Below are 22150 nucleotides of genomic sequence, written 5' to 3' on the forward strand. Positions count from 1 at the left end.
GAGGGCCCACGATATTATATACTCTAACAGTTATTGCTTCACTAATGTTGGATGGGCTACTGCTTTCCCTACAATACGATGCTTCAACTGATATTTGCTTTGAGAAATTCAATGTCCCTTTGCAGAGGGAGATGCACAAAAAAAGGTTCATCCTCGTTTATGTACATGATCATGGGTTGTAGATAGACTCCAAGCAACAACTGAGCGTTGTTCTTCATCTTGAACTGATGTTGTGCGACGTTTCTTCTCAGTACTGTAAACAGCTCCAACAGTTTAAAAGCTGAACAATACCAATTGTTGGATGCTTCAGAGGCTGAATATTTTTTAAAAAGGCAAGAGTTTTGGATACTGGAAGGTGAATATTTCCGCGAATTTTCCCTTCATACATAATCAATCGCATATCATGTTTTATGTCTGCATTTTGCAAGTAGCATAAATATGAGTATGTGAAAATCACAGAATAGTCTGTTTTCACATCATCATTTGGAATTCTGTTTGAGAAGTTAAGAGTGAAGCGAGGAGAGATAGACAAGATTTGACTTTGTATCCTGGGAATGGGACATTGGGCTAAAAAAAATCCAAGTCTTTGTTTGTTTAAAGGGAATGAGATAAAAAAATGAAAAAGACCCCAAGAAAAATGTCTTTGGGGGAGGGTGGTATTTTAGTTGAGACTTTCATTCTTATATCTTTCATCTAATCCCTAACATGACAAACAAGGGATAAGACTTTTATCTTAAAAGTCTCATTTTAAGAGTCTCATATTAAGGTCTCACAAGTCCTATTCCCTTGTGCCAAACACCCCTAGAAGTGCTTGAGATCGCCATCCTTTATTGCCGTCTCTTCTAATGGTAAGAGGCCTGAATGAAATGTGCATTGGCTTTGCGTTAGGTAACCTTTTCCCTACCAACCTCGGCTCTCTATTTTGAATGACATTCCCATCTACTTGTATCCTTCGATGAATTAGCAACAATTTTCATTTTTTAGATATTATCCAACTTGTATAATTGTCTTAGATCGAGTCACAATATTACAAAACTGCTTACACTTCATAAGCTACATCATTGTTATTTCTCTAAAGCTTATGACCCGATTTTAAGCAGATCAAACATTTAATTGGATCAAAAGTCAAACATTACTGTTAGGATTTCATGTGTTTTTCTTATCCCACACTATATGGGAAACAGTGATCCGAGTGCAAGCAAACAAATAAAAAGAGATTTATGAATGCATTGATATTCATACCTTTCTCGGCCTTTTGGCTAAGATCAAGTGTAGTATCTGTTCTTATCAGTTTAATATCTGATACGTGGGTCATTGACCCACAATGATATTAAATTTATTTTTTAAGGGGGAAGGTCCACCGCAGTAGCTTGCTATTGGGGCCTTCAAGTGTCGCCCATGCGTTGCACTATTGCAAGGGCCTGGCATGCCCCTACAAATCATTCATCAAATTTCCTGGCATTTTATTTTGTACGTTTAATAATAATTTGTTTGTTTATTTGCCTAATTTTAAGGACAAGGTGCATGTAATGTGCAATGACACAGACCATCTTTATGTATGTCCATCAATTTGTTAATAGTTGTGGGAGTTGAACTACACATAATCTCTTGGTTTGCTAGAAAAAATAACTATTATTTGTTGTAACTTCTGGTTGTGTACTCATCAAATTGAATACGTTATGGACACATGAATATCAGGCTTGTGTTTTTGCATCTCACAGACTCCAATGAGTTTTTCAATTAATGTTAGTCAATGTCGTCGAAGTGAATACTCTTATGAGTTTTACTTTGGATTGAAACCGTTGAAGGGATTTGAGGAATGCAATCATCTTTGTAACTCACTTGCCTTTGATATATTGTGGTCATGCCTGATATCTTAAGGTTGGTGCATGTGTATACATTTCTTACAGATGTGAAGCTGAACGAGAAACCAGAAGGCGTGTGACATTGAGACCTTCTGAGGAGATCAGGAGAATATTGAGAGAGCAGATGAGTATACTTTATGCTGATACTGTACGTGTAAAAGTGATACCACCATACCAGAAGAAAGGAACCGATTTCTGCAATGTAAAACAGAAACATTAGGTAACAGATCCACCTATTTGACTTCCTTGCCAAGCCTCCAAAAGAAAATACCAAAAAGCGTTTTTATAGCTTGAATTATTGAGAAATATGCCGTCAACATTTATTTTTGTTTGTGGTCCCATTCTTAGTACTTTTCTCCTATTGACAGCTATTTTTCTGTTTTTTCATGGTTGCAAGCTTTTCCCATGTTTTGTAAATATTTGTTTCTGTCCTGATGAAAAAATTGAACTTAATTTGTTGGAAGCTCCTTGAAAATACCTGTACTATGCTCTTCCGATTCTTAAACTTTTGATGTGTCTTTATATGAGAGTACGAGTCTAAATTTGTGATGTATTTAAGAAAAAGGATAAATGCCTAAAATGTTTTGCCAGAGTCATTAACCTTTTAAATGTATTTTAGGATGTGTGTTGTGAAATATCAATTTTAGTTGTGTTAGTTGTGACACAATAATTGATCATTGGTGTGATGTATCATGAGTATTGATGTATTGAGGTGTAAGGAGAAGAAACAGTCTTTGAGGAGGTTAAGAACCATTTTGATTTTTCTCTGCAGCTTTGAAGTATTATACCAACCATTGTGAGGAGGTTAAGAACCATTTTGATTTTGTCTCCAGTAATGTAAGCATATATTTACCAAATAAGTACATTTTTTGCTAACTTAGTTTTGGGTCGAATCGTACATTTGAGCTTTTGGACTGATGCGGATCAAGTCATGGAATAGGGTTGGATTTGAATGACCTTTTTGTGTTGTAAGATCTATGTGCTATAGGTTGTCACTGTACCACCCTATTCCCAACCGTTGATTTCCTAAAATTTCAATTATTGTTTGGACAGAGGCCGCGCGAACGCAGGCCCCCACTACCACAAATTATGACGTAGACTCTCCCATTTGAGGAGATCTTAGGCTGCTGCCCCTCCTTAAAGTGCAATGGAAGTCAACAACCTAGGCCATAAGCCTATTTGATCACTTATAGACCCCGTCCAGGTAAGTAAGTTGTTAAATAACCAACATTTCTTTTTATTTATGTCATATCACATGAGCACTAGGTTGTTTGATAATGTGGGACAATATCCAACGTGTCAACCCTTTGTATTTAGTGTTGCAGATCATGAAAAGTGATAAAGTTTATTACTCCCTGCAATTCAATTTAGTTGTCCCATTTAGTTTGGGCACAAATATTAAGAAAATAAGGGACCACCTAAAATAGTAGACTCGTGTGCAATATTTGGTGTTTTTAATATTAAGAATTGGAGGGGACCACCTAAAATAGTAGACTTATGTGTAATATTGGGTATTTTTAATATTAAGAAAATGAAAGGACCACCTATAAATATAGGTCTTAAAATAGAACCGGGACAAGTAAGGTGAACATACCCAATGAAAAAATAGGACAAGTAAAAAGAATTGGAAGGGAGTATTATTATTATTACTTAGACTGCGTTATTGTCAAGGAACCAGCTCAACCAAAAGTTCAATCTGATGGTTGAAGCCCCATGATATGTTATATATATACTTTAACAGTCATTCCAAGTCTTTGTAAATTACTTCACTAATGTTGGATGGGCTGCTGCTTTCCCTACAATATGATGCTTCAACCGGTATTTGTTTTGAGAAATTCGATGTCCCTTTGCAGAGAGGAGATGCACAAAAAAGGTTGATCCTCGTTTATGTACATGATCATGGGTTGTAGATAGACTCCAAGCAACATTTGAGCGTTGGGCTTCATCTTGAACTGATGTTGTGCGACATTTCTTCTCAGTACTGTAAACAGCTCCAACAGTTTAAAAGCTGAACAATACCAATTCTTGGATGCTTCAGATGCTGAATATTTTTTAAAAAGGCAAGAGTTTTGGATACTGGAGCGGTGAGTATTTCTGCTAATTTTGTTCCTGATCTTGAAATATTGATATTGGATAACATCTTGCCACATAGGGCCAATTTAAACTGTAAACAGCTCCAACAAGGAAATTTCTTGGATGCCTCAAAATCTGAATAGCTTCAGAGAAGTATTTTGTGCAGTCCTGTTTGTGTTTGAAGTGGGGTTAGCTCTTCCATCTCTAATATAGCCTTAAGCAGTAACGGAGTTCCAGAAGTTCTTTTTACATTGTATTATTTCTCGTTTTTCGGGATTACGTACGCTCCTCCGTCCTAGACTTCGTGAAAGGATGATTATTAATGAGGCATGACGTTTTGGATTTAGGCGAGATGCAATAGTTTATCTTTTGAGGTAAAGGAGGTGTTATGAATATAGCATTGCCGGTCCAATCAATGAGGTGATTCCCGTTTCTGACCTAGTCACTCAGAAGCTTCCTTGATTGTGTATGAAGTACCTGTTCATGTTACAAAGCCCAATTTATCAATCTTTATCCTCATATGCGACATAGCGCCTTTTTGTTCTCATTTCTCAACCTTCTTTGTTTCAAGGCTTCCAACTTCTTCTGATGTTTTGATCCTGCCTTATGTTCTCATCCTGAACGAACATGAAGTGTGGAGTCTACTTGCTATTAGGATTTAATGTGTTTTCTTATCCCAAACCATATGTGAAACAGTGATCTGAGTGCAAGCAAACAAATAAAAAGAGATTTATGAATGCTTTGATACTCATACCTTTCTCGGCCTTTTGGCTAAGATCAAGTGTAGTATCTGTTCTTATCAGTTTAATATCTGATACGTGGGTCATTGACCCACAATGATATTAAATTTATTTTTTAAGGGGGAAGGTCCACCACAGTAGCTTGCTATTGGGGCCTTCAGGTGTCGCCCATGTGTTGCACTACTGCAAGGGCCTGGCACGCCCCTCCGAACTATTCTAAATATTTAATTTTAACATCAGATTGGAATCTTTAACATCACTATTATTGCTTTATATTGGGGCCTCTAGGTGTTGCATATGTCCTTGCACTGTGCAAGGGCGCCCCATACAAATCATTCATTAAATTACCTGGTTCATGACTGACACATATCTGTTGAATCATTTAGTGAGATATATTTAAAAATTGGTATGCTTATTGGCCTAAGCTGTAATGTAGCTTCATAATAAGGTGCTTGTCATGTGCAATGATAAACAGATCTTTAAAATTGGTATGCTTATTGAACTGCACATAATCTCTTGTCATGTAGCTTCATAATAAGCTGTAGTGTAGCTTTGTAATAAGGTGCTTGAAATAATAACTGTCATTAGTAGAAATTTCTGGTTCTATACTCTTCAAATTGGTAATGTTAGGGACACATACTTGTTGTACAAGTAATGACCAATATGTGTTGGTCAGTGTCGTGGAAGTAAATTATGAGTTTTACTTTGGATTGAAACCACCAAAGGGATTTTAGGAATGGACGAAGCTCGTCATCTTTATAACTCACTTGCCTTTGATACATTGTGGACACTCATGATATCTTAAGGTAGTGCATGTGTATACATTTCTTACAACTGTGAAGTTGAACGAGAAACCAGAAGGCGATGAGGACGTGATTGAATCAGAATGCTATGTGACCCCGTCTTTTGGGAAGAAGGGCTTTGATTCTGTGAATCAAGCAGATTGTTAATCTACAATCTTTCTTGATGTTGCGTCTATGTTGTTGACTAGTTGCTTGTATATGTGACCCTTTGCAGAGAGGAGATGCAAAAAAAGGTTGGTTCTTGTTTATGTTCTTGATCGTAAGTTGTAGATAGACTCCAACCAATATTTGAGAGTTTTACTTAATTATTGTAAACAGCTCCAACAGTTGAACAATACCTGATCTTGGTTGCTTCAGATGCTGAATATATTTTAAAAAGCAAGAGTTTTGGATACTGGAGAGGCGAGTATTTCTGCCAATTTTCCCTTCATACATAATCAATCGCATATCATGTTTTACGTCTGCATTGTGAGAATAGCATAAATATTAGTATGTGAAAATCACAGAATAGTCTGTTGTCACATCATCATTTGGAATTCTGTTTGAGAAGTTAAGAGTGAAGCAAGGAGAGCTAGACAAGATTTGACTTTTGTATCCTGAGATTACTTGGGAGTAGTTACAAATACTACCGTCTGAAGATACAGATATAGATATAGAATAACTATATGATATCTGCTTGTTTGGAGCAGTAAAAAATAAGCAGTACTTTGTTAACAACTAATGAGCTACTTTGTCCCACATCGATAGCTTAAGAATAAATTTCCGTTTTTATATTGTTCAAAGGTTAGAAAATGCTTGTCTCTTCGGAGACATCTGATAAAATTGGAACGATACAGAGAAGATTAGCATGGCCCCTGCGCAAGGATGACACGCACAAATCGAGAAATGGTCCAAATTTTTTTAACGAATTCACCTCTAAATTCTACTGCCTTTGCACCTTCCTATTCCATATTCTGTTTTTTTATTTTTCCTTTTGCAGATTTGATTCAAATTCATTCGCAAGTTGAAATACTCCATTAACGTTCTGCAATATTCCACGATTTAAAGCGTCCTTTTTGTCTTCTTCTGGTAAGGTTTTTCTATCCAATAGTTTTATAGAGCAAGTTTTCCAATAACCAAAAAAGTGACTACGATAGAAATTCCATGCCACTTCTGTAATGAGGCCCAATGCGCACAACCTTAGCTACTCTTGTGAGAGACCATCTCTGTAAGAGACGATCTCAAAATAAGAAGCCCACTTCTCTAATGCGTCTCTCAGAAAGGCCGTCTCTCACAATAGAATGGTAAATGATACTCCTAGTATCCCGCATAAGATAGGGTTCGGATGGGGTTTTTTTTTCCTGAAAAATGCAGATAAATCATACCCGGTCCCCCGAGAAGGGAGTAAAGAGATGCGTGGAGTCAATAAATCCTCCAACTGATACCTGCGCCCAGTAGGGGTCGAATTTCAAACCTTTCGCTCCACATGCAGATGCTCTATCCATTGAGCCACAAACGCTTTTGGTATCACAACTTATGGATTGAGTATCACTTACCTAGACTTGTTCGTAGGGTGTAAAGATGATGAAAAATGAGAAATTGTGCGATGAGTTAATGACCAAGTTGCGACATGAGTTTTTGAGAATTACTAACATTGCCAATCTGATCAATGAGGTGATTGTCCTTGATTGTGTATGAAGTAACTTTTGATGCTACAAGGTCCAAGTTGTACATCTTTTCCTGCTAATCCAAAAGAGCTTTCAAGTATCCTTTTATTTTCTCGTTTCTCAATCTATCTTAGTAGTGTAATTTAATTCAAGCAAAAAGAATAAATATTAAAGGCCCATATTTTAGGGTTGAATTCGGTCCGTTAATGGACCCTCGATCCTTCGTGCATCTCTAATCAAAATGTCCCAAGGATCAGTGTCGTTTTTGGCATTTTATGAGCCCTAAGCAAACTGAATGAAATGGTCCCTCTCTATAAAAAGTCGATTCGGAAGTTCAACGGGTGTTTTGGCAAAATAACAGAGACTGATTGAATATATTATAATAATCATGATAAATGTAGCTTAGGCGTGTCATATACTTCTTAATTGATAAAAAATAAATCATAAATTGCTTTAAGTGTACAAGGACATGGCAGATCGTTCTTAATAGATAGTACGCATTACTGTCACATTTCCTTAACTGAAAACAAGAATTAATTTCTAACAATGCAAAAGTAATCACAAAATCTCTCTTATTTAGCCAACTTACCAACTGATTCTTTAAATCACCTAGTGTTGTGAATGGGCTATGATATTTAGCGAAGAACAATCACAAGCAAATACAAAGAAACCAACTGAAAACAGAGCAATAACAACAATGAACACAACCAAAAGTTTAAGTTGATGGTTGAGGCCCCGGAATATATTATATACTTTAACACTAGAGAGTACAGAGAGAGTAGAGTGCTCTAAGTTCTAGTACAATTAGAAAACTCTTTCAAATTCGAATTTGAACAAGACAGCTAGGGAAGCTTTACTACTCTAAAAATCAGCATTTTCCATTCTCACTATATCTTATTGTAGCAAAATCAAAAAGACAAATTTGTGGTTAAAGTTTCATTACAATGGGAATGATATAGAACTTTTAATGAAGTTTTACACTATAAATCATTCCCATTATGCCATTCAAAACCACTAATCAAACGGGTCGTTACAACTATTTTTGAGGTTTTTTTTGGGAATGAATGAACATTTGACATGCATGATGCATTGGTGAACTACGGTTCCACAAATGATATGCAGCTGGTGTATAAAAAAAATTTCATACAAAAAGTAATTAAATGAATGAAAATTAGTACTCTTAATAATGCTCTTTTTGTTTGAAAGAAATATCACAAGTACAAATGGAGTGAAAATCAATAAAAGTGGTAAAATTGTATATATTTTATGAGATTGAGAGAAATATGTAAGTGCGACTAAAGTTAAATTAAATATATGGACGAGAATAAAAAAAAAATTAAATCATAACAAAAAATAAAAATGTGATAAATTTAATAGGTTAGACTAAACTATGATATGAGGCTAATTGAAGAGTACTTTACGACCCATATAGTTTGGTATTAAAAGGTGCTAATGAAAATGACTTGTAGTTTAAATTTTCATCAAATATTTCATGTCATTGCAGTAGACCTTTGATCATAAGTATTTTTTGAACAAATTATCATTACCACTAAATGATAATGCATTAGAATGATTATTGTAAATAAACTGTGTTGATTGAAAGAGAACAAACATACTTACTGAAATTGTCAAAAAAAGAAAATTCTATTAAAATAATACTAATTTTTCATTATCATTCCCACCTAATAATGATCACCAAAAACACGCTTAGTACACTTCGCAAATTGTGAACTAGTATGTGGTAAATCATTATTATATAAACCGTCCTTTTAAATAATAATAATGCATTGAAATAAATTTTGTGCAAAAATATGATAATTGAAAAAAAAAAGTTATGAAAATGGTAAAAAGCGTTTTTTATTTAGCATCAATAACCACACCCAAACGAGATTCTGAGATTTAGTATATATTGAATTGTAAATAATATTTTGCATACATTGAATTGTTAAACATGTTCCATTATTACGCATCAATGACCACATCATAAGAGGCGAACTAGGCCAACACATTTAGATAGAGTAGACGAGGAGTGAAAAGTTATTATGAACATTTTGTACATATTGAATTGTAAATAATATTTTGCATTCATTGAATTGTTATATATATTCCATTATTATATATATATTTTGTATGCATTGAATTGTTATATATATTCCATATTTTATATATATATGGAGAGAGTTATAGTATATTTAATTATGGAAAACACAATGGAAGATTCATTCAAAGAAAAAAAAAGTAAAATGGATTTCAATTGGCCAGCTGTTAACAGCGAGCAGTTACTTAAGCTAAGTCAAAGAAAATCAGCTTAGTAATCGCCAGTTGAGCGGACGATTAATGAGTTGATTTCCTTTGACTCAACTTAAGTAATCGTCCGCTGTTAGTAACTGTGAAGAACCTCTGACCCTTATCATTGGGCTAGAGGCGCTTATTTTTGAGATGTAAGTTTAGCCAAAACTTATTTATGAATTTATTTTGGAAAAAATGCTTATTTACTTTAAATTTTCTTTGGTCGTTGGTATTAAAATGTGATAATGTGAATGACCGGTAGTTTAAACAATAAAGTTCCCTTAAAAGTAAAATGTGATTCTCATGATAATAACACTTTGATGATAAAATTGAAAATTTTTTTTTCACAAACTTTCATTATCACTTACTATTTATTTTTTAATGATAATACATAAAAATATATTATTGTTCGAAGAAAATGTGATACTTAAAATAAAACATACCTAACCATTGAATTATTTTAAAAAATTTCTATTAGTTATATTAATTTGCAAGCCGATAGGTGGTAAATGAAATTATTGTAGGAAAATCACGAATAAATTAAATTATTCTGGGTAATATTTCGTTAGTTATATTAATTTGCAAGCCGGTAGGCGGTAAATTATTCCCACCAAAAAAATCCCTGCCGTTTGGAGTGCTCTGCCTCTGCCTCATGCAAAAAGCAGGTCATCCTCAAAACTCCAAAAGTAAAATACCCATTCGAAAAATTGAAATTCCAAAATCTTTCTAACTTCAAAGAAATTTCATCAAATGGTGAAAGCATGAATATCCAAATCTTGCTAGGTAAGCCACCGCATTTAATCCCCTATTATTTCGCTTTTTTTTTTTTTTTTTTTTTTTTTTTTTTTTTTTTTAAATTTACTGGGTTAAAACTTGAAAAGAATTCAATTTTGTTGTTTTCTGGGTTGACGTCTGTCTTAGTAAGATCATTTTACTGCTGCATGTTGGTTGTGCTTATTGTTTATGATTGTGCTTATTGTTTAATGGCATCATTGTTTCATATGTAGTAGTATTTTTTTGTTCATCATTGTTTTACCTTTTTTCTTTGTTTTTTAATATTTAATCATTGTTTTACTTATTTCGAGAAACAATTTCTGGTTTTCTTTAGGATTTAAGACGCATCATCGTCGTTGAGGCTAGGATTTTCGGTGGGTACTGGGTTTGAGGGCTTTTCTGATAGTCGATCATCCCGCTCTACATCCGGTCGTTTGTGTAAGATTTTCTAGGAGTATGAGAATAAGTTTGGTGGGTATGAATATGAAAGTTTTGATCACTACGAGTAGTGGGTAGGCCATAAATGATGGGTTCGAGGGTTTAAATTTCTCATATCCGCCTACCCCACTCCATATCCGTCTAAGATTTGTCCGGACGGCTTAAATTAACGCTTAGAATTAGAAACGCAGTGAATCGATTTGTTAAAAATGGAGAACGAACATTTAAACCCTAAGTTTTGAAAAACTAAATAAAAATACGAAATTTCATCAATGAAGTCTAAGATATGAAAATTTGTACCCTGAAAATGGAAAATCTGTAACTTCGCAAGAATGAAAGCTAGAAATAAAAACGGGTCGGGTCGGATTGGGCTGGGTTTTAAAGCCCAGTCCATTTTCAACCCATTTTCATTTTACAAGGCCCAATGCAACCCAGGTCCATCTTTGTTTGAACCCGATCCGGCCCTTATCAAGCCCTTTGAACACCTCTTATTTGGACCTTGGCGTCATTGTATATGTATTCCATGAGTTAGTGAGTTCATTCTTTCAAACTAGTCGAGTCGTTTTTAGATTGGGTTGAATGCCCAACTTGTGTTGATTGAAGTAGAAGATCCTCACTTTTGGAAATATGACTTTAATTTTGTGTTGGATTTTTGTATTGTAAGCTGGCACAAGCTCTTCGAAATTTCCTCATCGCGACTTGTCTACTAGCTTGAGATTCATTTTGAAAGATTAAATGCCCCTCTACAGAAAGATGCACAAAATGGTGTATCTTTAACCTTCGCAATATTCGTGTTATTGTTGGCTAAAGAATCCACTCTATCTCATTTACGTGTATGATTGCGTGTTATAGACACCAAGCTATATTTGATTGTTGTGCTTCATCTTGAACTGATAATGTCGTGTGCGGAGTCTACTAATTATCTGATCCAATATTGAATATGATTTAAAGTCGAGTTGTTTCTTGGGTCACTTTAGGGATAGTTGCTGCTTTGATGCCATATGTTGGTGGAGAAAGTGGTTAACTTTGATACAGAAGATCCTCATCCCAGAAATAGCTTAATTTTGTGTGAGAACTTGGATGCTTTTCTTCTAAAATATCATAGACCCCCTAAAAATTTCAAGTATTGTTTGGACAGAGGCCGCGCGTACGCAGGCCCCCACTATCACAAATTATGACGTAGACTCTCCCATTTGGGGAGATCTTAGGCTGCTGCTCCTCCTTAAAGTGCAATGGAAGTCAACAACCTAGGCCATAAGCCTATTTGATCACTTATAGACCCCATCCAGGTAAGTAAATTGTTAAATAACCAACATTTCTTTTTATTTATGTCATATCACATGAGTACTAGGTTGTTTGATAATGTGGGACAATATCCAACGTGTCAACCCTTTGTATTTAGTGCTGCAGAGTACAGATCATGAAAAGTGATCAAGTTTATTATTATTATTATTATTATTATTATTATTATTATTACTATTACTACTTAGCCTGCATTATTGTCAAGAAATCAACTAAACCAAAAGCTTAAGCTGATGGTTGAGGGCCCACGATATTATATACTCTAACAGTTATTGCTTCACTAATGTTGGATGGGCTACTGCTTTCCCTACAATACGATGCTTCAACTGATATTTGCTTTGAGAAATTCAATGTCCCTTTGCAGAGGGAGATGCACAAAAAAAGGTTCATCCTCGTTTATGTACATGATCATGGGTTGTAGATAGACTCCAAGCAACAACTGAGCGTTGTTCTTCATCTTGAACTGATGTTGTGCGACGTTTCTTCTCAGTACTGTAAACAGCTCCAACAGTTTAAAAGCTGAACAATACCAATTGTTGGATGCTTCAGAGGCTGAATATTTTTTAAAAAGGCAAGAGTTTTGGATACTGGAAGGTGAATATTTCCGCGAATTTTCCCTTCATACATAATCAATCGCATATCATGTTTTATGTCTGCATTTTGCAAGTAGCATAAATATGAGTATGTGAAAATCACAGAATAGTCTGTTTTCACATCATCATTTGGAATTCTGTTTGAGAAGTTAAGAGTGAAGCGAGGAGAGATAGACAAGATTTGACTTTGTATCCTGGGAATGGGACATTGGGCTAAAAAAAATCCAAGTCTTTGTTTGTTTAAAGGGAATGAGATAAAAAAATGAAAAAGACCCCAAGAAAAATGTCTTTGGGGGAGGGTGGTATTTTAGTTGAGACTTTCATTCTTATATCTTTCATCTAATCCCTAACATGACAAACAAGGGATAAGACTTTTATCTTAAAAGTCTCATTTTAAGAGTCTCATATTAAGGTCTCACAAGTCCTATTCCCTTGTGCCAAACACCCCTAGAAGTGCTTGAGATCGCCATCCTTTATTGCCGTCTCTTCTAATGGTAAGAGGCCTGAATGAAATGTGCATTGGCTTTGCGTTAGGTAACCTTTTCCCTACCAACCTCGGCTCTCTATTTTGAATGACATTCCCATCTACTTGTATCCTTCGATGAATTAGCAACAATTTTCATTTTTTAGATATTATCCAACTTGTATAATTGTCTTAGATCGAGTCACAATATTACAAAACTGCTTACACTTCATAAGCTACATCATTGTTATTTCTCTAAAGCTTATGACCCGATTTTAAGCAGATCAAACATTTAATTGGATCAAAAGTCAAACATTACTGTTAGGATTTCATGTGTTTTTCTTATCCCACACTATATGGGAAACAGTGATCCGAGTGCAAGCAAACAAATAAAAAGAGATTTATGAATGCATTGATATTCATACCTTTCTCGGCCTTTTGGCTAAGATCAAGTGTAGTATCTGTTCTTATCAGTTTAATATCTGATACGTGGGTCATTGACCCACAATGATATTAAATTTATTTTTTAAGGGGGAAGGTCCACCGCAGTAGCTTGCTATTGGGGCCTTCAAGTGTCGCCCATGCGTTGCACTATTGCAAGGGCCTGGCATGCCCCTACAAATCATTCATCAAATTTCCTGGCATTTTATTTTGTACGTTTAATAATAATTTGTTTGTTTATTTGCCTAATTTTAAGGACAAGGTGCATGTAATGTGCAATGACACAGACCATCTTTATGTATGTCCATCAATTTGTTAATAGTTGTGGGAGTTGAACTACACATAATCTCTTGGTTTGCTAGAAAAAATAACTATTATTTGTTGTAACTTCTGGTTGTGTACTCATCAAATTGAATACGTTATGGACACATGAATATCAGGCTTGTGTTTTTGCATCTCACAGACTCCAATGAGTTTTTCAATTAATGTTAGTCAATGTCGTCGAAGTGAATACTCTTATGAGTTTTACTTTGGATTGAAACCGTTGAAGGGATTTGAGGAATGCAATCATCTTTGTAACTCACTTGCCTTTGATATATTGTGGTCATGCCTGATATCTTAAGGTTGGTGCATGTGTATACATTTCTTACAGATGTGAAGCTGAACGAGAAACCAGAAGGCGTGTGACATTGAGACCTTCTGAGGAGATCAGGAGAATATTGAGAGAGCAGATGAGTATACTTTATGCTGATACTGTACGTGTAAAAGTGATACCACCATACCAGAAGAAAGGAACCGATTTCTGCAATGTAAAACAGAAACATTAGGTAACAGATCCACCTATTTGACTTCCTTGCCAAGCCTCCAAAAGAAAATACCAAAAAGCGTTTTTATAGCTTGAATTATTGAGAAATATGCCGTCAACATTTATTTTTGTTTGTGGTCCCATTCTTAGTACTTTTCTCCTATTGACAGCTATTTTTCTGTTTTTTCATGGTTGCAAGCTTTTCCCATGTTTTGTAAATATTTGTTTCTGTCCTGATGAAAAAATTGAACTTAATTTGTTGGAAGCTCCTTGAAAATACCTGTACTATGCTCTTCCGATTCTTAAACTTTTGATGTGTCTTTATATGAGAGTACGAGTCTAAATTTGTGATGTATTTAAGAAAAAGGATAAATGCCTAAAATGTTTTGCCAGAGTCATTAACCTTTTAAATGTATTTTAGGATGTGTGTTGTGAAATATCAATTTTAGTTGTGTTAGTTGTGACACAATAATTGATCATTGGTGTGATGTATCATGAGTATTGATGTATTGAGGTGTAAGGAGAAGAAACAGTCTTTGAGGAGGTTAAGAACCATTTTGATTTTTCTCTGCAGCTTTGAAGTATTATACCAACCATTGTGAGGAGGTTAAGAACCATTTTGATTTTGTCTCCAGTAATGTAAGCATATATTTACCAAATAAGTACATTTTTTGCTAACTTAGTTTTGGGTCGAATCGTACATTTGAGCTTTTGGACTGATGCGGATCAAGTCATGGAATAGGGTTGGATTTGAATGACCTTTTTGTGTTGTAAGATCTATGTGCTATAGGTTGTCACTGTACCACCCTATTCCCAACCGTTGATTTCCTAAAATTTCAATTATTGTTTGGACAGAGGCCGCGCGAACGCAGGCCCCCACTACCACAAATTATGACGTAGACTCTCCCATTTGAGGAGATCTTAGGCTGCTGCCCCTCCTTAAAGTGCAATGGAAGTCAACAACCTAGGCCATAAGCCTATTTGATCACTTATAGACCCCGTCCAGGTAAGTAAGTTGTTAAATAACCAACATTTCTTTTTATTTATGTCATATCACATGAGCACTAGGTTGTTTGATAATGTGGGACAATATCCAACGTGTCAACCCTTTGTATTTAGTGTTGCAGATCATGAAAAGTGATAAAGTTTATTACTCCCTGCAATTCAATTTAGTTGTCCCATTTAGTTTGGGCACAAATATTAAGAAAATAAGGGACCACCTAAAATAGTAGACTCGTGTGCAATATTTGGTGTTTTTAATATTAAGAATTGGAGGGGACCACCTAAAATAGTAGACTTATGTGTAATATTGGGTATTTTTAATATTAAGAAAATGAAAGGACCACCTATAAATATAGGTCTTAAAATAGAACCGGGACAAGTAAGGTGAACATACCCAATGAAAAAATAGGACAAGTAAAAAGAATTGGAAGGGAGTATTATTATTATTACTTAGACTGCGTTATTGTCAAGGAACCAGCTCAACCAAAAGTTCAATCTGATGGTTGAAGCCCCATGATATGTTATATATATACTTTAACAGTCATTCCAAGTCTTTGTAAATTACTTCACTAATGTTGGATGGGCTGCTGCTTTCCCTACAATATGATGCTTCAACCGGTATTTGTTTTGAGAAATTCGATGTCCCTTTGCAGAGAGGAGATGCACAAAAAAGGTTGATCCTCGTTTATGTACATGATCATGGGTTGTAGATAGACTCCAAGCAACATTTGAGCGTTGGGCTTCATCTTGAACTGATGTTGTGCGACATTTCTTCTCAGTACTGTAAACAGCTCCAACAGTTTAAAAGCTGAACAATACCAATTCTTGGATGCTTCAGATGCTGAATATTTTTTAAAAAGGCAAGAGTTTTGGATACTGGAGCGGTGAGTATTTCTGCTAATTTTGTTCCTGATCTTGAAATATTGATATTGGATAACATCTTGCCACATAGGGCCAATTTAAACTGTAAACAGCTCCAACAAGGAAATTTCTTGGATGCCTCAAAATCTGAATAGCTTCAGAGAAGTATTTTGTGCAGTCCTGTTTGTGTTTGAAGTGGGGTTAGCTCTTCCATCTCTAATATAGCCTTAAGCAGTAACGGAGTTCCAGAAGTTCTTTTTACATTGTATTATTTCTCGTTTTTCGGGATTACGTACGCTCCTCCGTCCTAGACTTCGTGAAAGGATGATTATTAATGAGGCATGACGTTTTGGATTTAGGCGAGATGCAATAGTTTATCTTTTGAGGTAAAGGAGGTGTTATGAATATAGCATTGCCGGTCCAATCAATGAGGTGATTCCCGTTTCTGACCTAGTCACTCAGAAGCTTCCTTGATTGTGTATGAAGTACCTGTTCATGTTACAAAGCCCAATTTATCAATCTTTATCCTCATATGCGACATAGCGCCTTTTTGTTCTCATTTCTCAACCTTCTTTGTTTCAAGGCTTCCAACTTCTTCTGATGTTTTGATCCTGCCTTATGTTCTCATCCTGAACGAACATGAAGTGTGGAGTCTACTTGCTATTAGGATTTAATGTGTTTTCTTATCCCAAACCATATGTGAAACAGTGATCTGAGTGCAAGCAAACAAATAAAAAGAGATTTATGAATGCTTTGATACTCATACCTTTCTCGGCCTTTTGGCTAAGATCAAGTGTAGTATCTGTTCTTATCAGTTTAATATCTGATACGTGGGTCATTGACCCACAATGATATTAAATTTATTTTTTAAGGGGGAAGGTCCACCACAGTAGCTTGCTATTGGGGCCTTCAGGTGTCGCCCATGTGTTGCACTACTGCAAGGGCCTGGCACGCCCCTCCGAACTATTCTAAATATTTAATTTTAACATCAGATTGGAATCTTTAACATCACTATTATTGCTTTATATTGGGGCCTCTAGGTGTTGCATATGTCCTTGCACTGTGCAAGGGCGCCCCATACAAATCATTCATTAAATTACCTGGTTCATGACTGACACATATCTGTTGAATCATTTAGTGAGATATATTTAAAAATTGGTATGCTTATTGGCCTAAGCTGTAATGTAGCTTCATAATAAGGTGCTTGTCATGTGCAATGATAAACAGATCTTTAAAATTGGTATGCTTATTGAACTGCACATAATCTCTTGTCATGTAGCTTCATAATAAGCTGTAGTGTAGCTTTGTAATAAGGTGCTTGAAATAATAACTGTCATTAGTAGAAATTTCTGGTTCTATACTCTTCAAATTGGTAATGTTAGGGACACATACTTGTTGTACAAGTAATGACCAATATGTGTTGGTCAGTGTCGTGGAAGTAAATTATGAGTTTTACTTTGGATTGAAACCACCAAAGGGATTTTAGGAATGGACGAAGCTCGTCATCTTTATAACTCACTTGCCTTTGATACATTGTGGACACTCATGATATCTTAAGGTAGTGCATGTGTATACATTTCTTACAACTGTGAAGTTGAACGAGAAACCAGAAGGCGATGAGGACGTGATTGAATCAGAATGCTATGTGACCCCGTCTTTTGGGAAGAAGGGCTTTGATTCTGTGAATCAAGCAGATTGTTAATCTACAATCTTTCTTGATGTTGCGTCTATGTTGTTGACTAGTTGCTTGTATATGTGACCCTTTGCAGAGAGGAGATGCAAAAAAAGGTTGGTTCTTGTTTATGTTCTTGATCGTAAGTTGTAGATAGACTCCAACCAATATTTGAGAGTTTTACTTAATTATTGTAAACAGCTCCAACAGTTGAACAATACCTGATCTTGGTTGCTTCAGATGCTGAATATATTTTAAAAAGCAAGAGTTTTGGATACTGGAGAGGCGAGTATTTCTGCCAATTTTCCCTTCATACATAATCAATCGCATATCATGTTTTACGTCTGCATTGTGAGAATAGCATAAATATTAGTATGTGAAAATCACAGAATAGTCTGTTGTCACATCATCATTTGGAATTCTGTTTGAGAAGTTAAGAGTGAAGCAAGGAGAGCTAGACAAGATTTGACTTTTGTATCCTGAGATTACTTGGGAGTAGTTACAAATACTACCGTCTGAAGATACAGATATAGATATAGAATAACTATATGATATCTGCTTGTTTGGAGCAGTAAAAAATAAGCAGTACTTTGTTAACAACTAATGAGCTACTTTGTCCCACATCGATAGCTTAAGAATAAATTTCCGTTTTTATATTGTTCAAAGGTTAGAAAATGCTTGTCTCTTCGGAGACATCTGATAAAATTGGAACGATACAGAGAAGATTAGCATGGCCCCTGCGCAAGGATGACACGCACAAATCGAGAAATGGTCCAAATTTTTTTAACGAATTCACCTCTAAATTCTACTGCCTTTGCACCTTCCTATTCCATATTCTGTTTTTTTATTTTTCCTTTTGCAGATTTGATTCAAATTCATTCGCAAGTTGAAATACTCCATTAACGTTCTGCAATATTCCACGATTTAAAGCGTCCTTTTTGTCTTCTTCTGGTAAGGTTTTTCTATCCAATAGTTTTATAGAGCAAGTTTTCCAATAACCAAAAAAGTGACTACGATAGAAATTCCATGCCACTTCTGTAATGAGGCCCAATGCGCACAACCTTAGCTACTCTTGTGAGAGACCATCTCTGTAAGAGACGATCTCAAAATAAGAAGCCCACTTCTCTAATGCGTCTCTCAGAAAGGCCGTCTCTCACAATAGAATGGTAAATGATACTCCTAGTATCCCGCATAAGATAGGGTTCGGATGGGGTTTTTTTTTCCTGAAAAATGCAGATAAATCATACCCGGTCCCCCGAGAAGGGAGTAAAGAGATGCGTGGAGTCAATAAATCCTCCAACTGATACCTGCGCCCAGTAGGGGTCGAATTTCAAACCTTTCGCTCCACATGCAGATGCTCTATCCATTGAGCCACAAACGCTTTTGGTATCACAACTTATGGATTGAGTATCACTTACCTAGACTTGTTCGTAGGGTGTAAAGATGATGAAAAATGAGAAATTGTGCGATGAGTTAATGACCAAGTTGCGACATGAGTTTTTGAGAATTACTAACATTGCCAATCTGATCAATGAGGTGATTGTCCTTGATTGTGTATGAAGTAACTTTTGATGCTACAAGGTCCAAGTTGTACATCTTTTCCTGCTAATCCAAAAGAGCTTTCAAGTATCCTTTTATTTTCTCGTTTCTCAATCTATCTTAGTAGTGTAATTTAATTCAAGCAAAAAGAATAAATATTAAAGGCCCATATTTTAGGGTTGAATTCGGTCCGTTAATGGACCCTCGATCCTTCGTGCATCTCTAATCAAAATGTCCCAAGGATCAGTGTCGTTTTTGGCATTTTATGAGCCCTAAGCAAACTGAATGAAATGGTCCCTCTCTATAAAAAGTCGATTCGGAAGTTCAACGGGTGTTTTGGCAAAATAACAGAGACTGATTGAATATATTATAATAATCATGATAAATGTAGCTTAGGCGTGTCATATACTTCTTAATTGATAAAAAATAAATCATAAATTGCTTTAAGTGTACAAGGACATGGCAGATCGTTCTTAATAGATAGTACGCATTACTGTCACATTTCCTTAACTGAAAACAAGAATTAATTTCTAACAATGCAAAAGTAATCACAAAATCTCTCTTATTTAGCCAACTTACCAACTGATTCTTTAAATCACCTAGTGTTGTGAATGGGCTATGATATTTAGCGAAGAACAATCACAAGCAAATACAAAGAAACCAACTGAAAACAGAGCAATAACAACAATGAACACAACCAAAAGTTTAAGTTGATGGTTGAGGCCCCGGAATATATTATATACTTTAACACTAGAGAGTACAGAGAGAGTAGAGTGCTCTAAGTTCTAGTACAATTAGAAAACTCTTTCAAATTCGAATTTGAACAAGACAGCTAGGGAAGCTTTACTACTCTAAAAATCAGCATTTTCCATTCTCACTATATCTTATTGTAGCAAAATCAAAAAGACAAATTTGTGGTTAAAGTTTCATTACAATGGGAATGATATAGAACTTTTAATGAAGTTTTACACTATAAATCATTCCCATTATGCCATTCAAAACCACTAATCAAACGGGTCGTTACAACTATTTTTGAGGTTTTTTTTGGGAATGAATGAACATTTGACATGCATGATGCATTGGTGAACTACGGTTCCACAAATGATATGCAGCTGGTGTATAAAAAAAATTTCATACAAAAAGTAATTAAATGAATGAAAATTAGTACTCTTAATAATGCTCTTTTTGTTTGAAAGAAATATCACAAGTACAAATGGAGTGAAAATCAATAAAAGTGGTAAAATTGTATATATTTTATGAGATTGAGAGAAATATGTAAGTGCGACTAAAGTTAAATTAAATATATGGACGAGAATAAAAAAAAAATTAAATCATAACAAAAAATAAAAATGTGATAAATTTAATAGGTTAGACTAAACTATGATATGAGGCTAATTGAAGAGTACTTTACGACCCATATAGTTTGGTATTAAAAGGTGCTAATGAAAATGACTTGTAGTTTAAATTTTCATCAAATATTTCATGTCATTGCAGTAGACCTTTGATCATAAGTATTTTTTGAACAAATTATCATTACCACTAAATGATAATGCATTAGAATGATTATTGTAAATAAACTGTGTTGATTGAAAGAGAACAAACATACTTACTGAAATTGTCAAAAAAAGAAAATTCTATTAAAATAATACTAATTTTTCATTATCATTCCCACCTAATAATGATCACCAAAAACACGCTTAGTACACTTCGCAAATTGTGAACTAGTATGTGGTAAATCATTATTATATAAACCGTCCTTTTAAATAATAATAATGCATTGAAATAAATTTTGTGCAAAAATATGATAATTGAAAAAAAAAAGTTATGAAAATGGTAAAAAGCGTTTTTTATTTAGCATCAATAACCACACCCAAACGAGATTCTGAGATTTAGTATATATTGAATTGTAAATAATATTTTGCATACATTGAATTGTTAAACATGTTCCATTATTACGCATCAATGACCACATCATAAGAGGCGAACTAGGCCAACACATTTAGATAGAGTAGACGAGGAGTGAAAAGTTATTATGAACATTTTGTACATATTGAATTGTAAATAATATTTTGCATTCATTGAATTGTTATATATATTCCATTATTATATATATATTTTGTATGCATTGAATTGTTATATATATTCCATATTTTATATATATATGGAGAGAGTTATAGTATATTTAATTATGGAAAACACAATGGAAGATTCATTCAAAGAAAAAAAAAGTAAAATGGATTTCAATTGGCCAGCTGTTAACAGCGAGCAGTTACTTAAGCTAAGTCAAAGAAAATCAGCTTAGTAATCGCCAGTTGAGCGGACGATTAATGAGTTGATTTCCTTTGACTCAACTTAAGTAATCGTCCGCTGTTAGTAACTGTGAAGAACCTCTGACCCTTATCATTGGGCTAGAGGCGCTTATTTTTGAGATGTAAGTTTAGCCAAAACTTATTTATGAATTTATTTTGGAAAAAATGCTTATTTACTTTAAATTTTCTTTGGTCGTTGGTATTAAAATGTGATAATGTGAATGACCGGTAGTTTAAACAATAAAGTTCCCTTAAAAGTAAAATGTGATTCTCATGATAATAACACTTTGATGATAAAATTGAAAATTTTTTTTTCACAAACTTTCATTATCACTTACTATTTATTTTTTAATGATAATACATAAAAATATATTATTGTTCGAAGAAAATGTGATACTTAAAATAAAACATACCTAACCATTGAATTATTTTAAAAAATTTCTATTAGTTATATTAATTTGCAAGCCGATAGGTGGTAAATGAAATTATTGTAGGAAAATCACGAATAAATTAAATTATTCTGGGTAATATTTCG

The 22150-nt window shown here is 34.6% G+C and overlaps 2 long non-coding RNA genes and 9 other non-coding genes across 16 annotated transcripts; 8 read left to right on the plus strand and 3 right to left on the minus strand.

The window, feature by feature from the left end:
- The first annotated feature begins 12 nt into the window (after nucleotides 1-12).
- Nucleotides 13-6381, plus strand: LOC130806694 (uncharacterized). 2 transcript variants are annotated; one of them, XR_009040343.1, is made up of 5 exons: nucleotides 13-355; nucleotides 1911-2085; nucleotides 2919-3069; nucleotides 3719-5714; nucleotides 5800-6381. It is a non-coding gene; the product is annotated as an uncharacterized LOC130806694 (long non-coding RNA). The 2 variants fall into 2 exon arrangements; XR_009040342.1 differs by having other exon boundaries at nucleotides 3719-6381.
- On the plus strand, nucleotides 1239-1435 carry LOC130807164 (U2 spliceosomal RNA). Its single transcript, XR_009040531.1, has one exon. It is a non-coding gene; the product is annotated as a U2 spliceosomal RNA (small nuclear RNA).
- On the minus strand, nucleotides 2915-3077 carry LOC130807091 (U1 spliceosomal RNA). The gene has a single exon (XR_009040464.1). It is a non-coding gene; the product is annotated as a U1 spliceosomal RNA (small nuclear RNA).
- LOC130807156 (U2 spliceosomal RNA) lies at nucleotides 4689-4885 on the plus strand. Its single transcript, XR_009040523.1, has one exon. It is a non-coding gene; the product is annotated as a U2 spliceosomal RNA (small nuclear RNA).
- On the plus strand, nucleotides 6279-6381 carry LOC130807082 (U6 spliceosomal RNA). Its single transcript, XR_009040455.1, has one exon. It is a non-coding gene; the product is annotated as a U6 spliceosomal RNA (small nuclear RNA).
- Nucleotides 6382-10025: 3644 nt separating this feature from the next.
- Nucleotides 10026-18550, plus strand: LOC130806695 (uncharacterized). 5 transcript variants are annotated; one of them, XR_009040345.1, is made up of 7 exons: nucleotides 10030-10199; nucleotides 11767-11917; nucleotides 12295-12524; nucleotides 14080-14254; nucleotides 15088-15238; nucleotides 15888-17883; nucleotides 17969-18550. It is a non-coding gene; the product is annotated as an uncharacterized LOC130806695 (long non-coding RNA). The 5 variants fall into 5 exon arrangements; XR_009040347.1 differs by having other exon boundaries at nucleotides 10026-10199; nucleotides 11606-11917; nucleotides 15888-18550; XR_009040344.1 differs by having other exon boundaries at nucleotides 10026-10199; nucleotides 15888-18550.
- On the minus strand, nucleotides 11763-11925 carry LOC130807145 (U1 spliceosomal RNA). Its single transcript, XR_009040513.1, has one exon. It is a non-coding gene; the product is annotated as a U1 spliceosomal RNA (small nuclear RNA).
- LOC130807165 (U2 spliceosomal RNA) lies at nucleotides 13408-13604 on the plus strand. The gene has a single exon (XR_009040532.1). It is a non-coding gene; the product is annotated as a U2 spliceosomal RNA (small nuclear RNA).
- On the minus strand, nucleotides 15084-15246 carry LOC130807103 (U1 spliceosomal RNA). Its single transcript, XR_009040475.1, has one exon. It is a non-coding gene; the product is annotated as a U1 spliceosomal RNA (small nuclear RNA).
- LOC130807157 (U2 spliceosomal RNA) lies at nucleotides 16858-17054 on the plus strand. Its single transcript, XR_009040524.1, has one exon. It is a non-coding gene; the product is annotated as a U2 spliceosomal RNA (small nuclear RNA).
- LOC130807083 (U6 spliceosomal RNA) lies at nucleotides 18448-18550 on the plus strand. Its single transcript, XR_009040456.1, has one exon. It is a non-coding gene; the product is annotated as a U6 spliceosomal RNA (small nuclear RNA).
- Nucleotides 18551-22150: the final 3600 nt, after the last annotated feature.

Source organism: Amaranthus tricolor, chromosome 2 (assembly GCF_026212465.1).
Source record: "Amaranthus tricolor cultivar Red isolate AtriRed21 chromosome 2, ASM2621246v1, whole genome shotgun sequence".
NCBI lineage: Eukaryota > Viridiplantae > Streptophyta > Magnoliopsida > Caryophyllales > Amaranthaceae > Amaranthus > Amaranthus tricolor.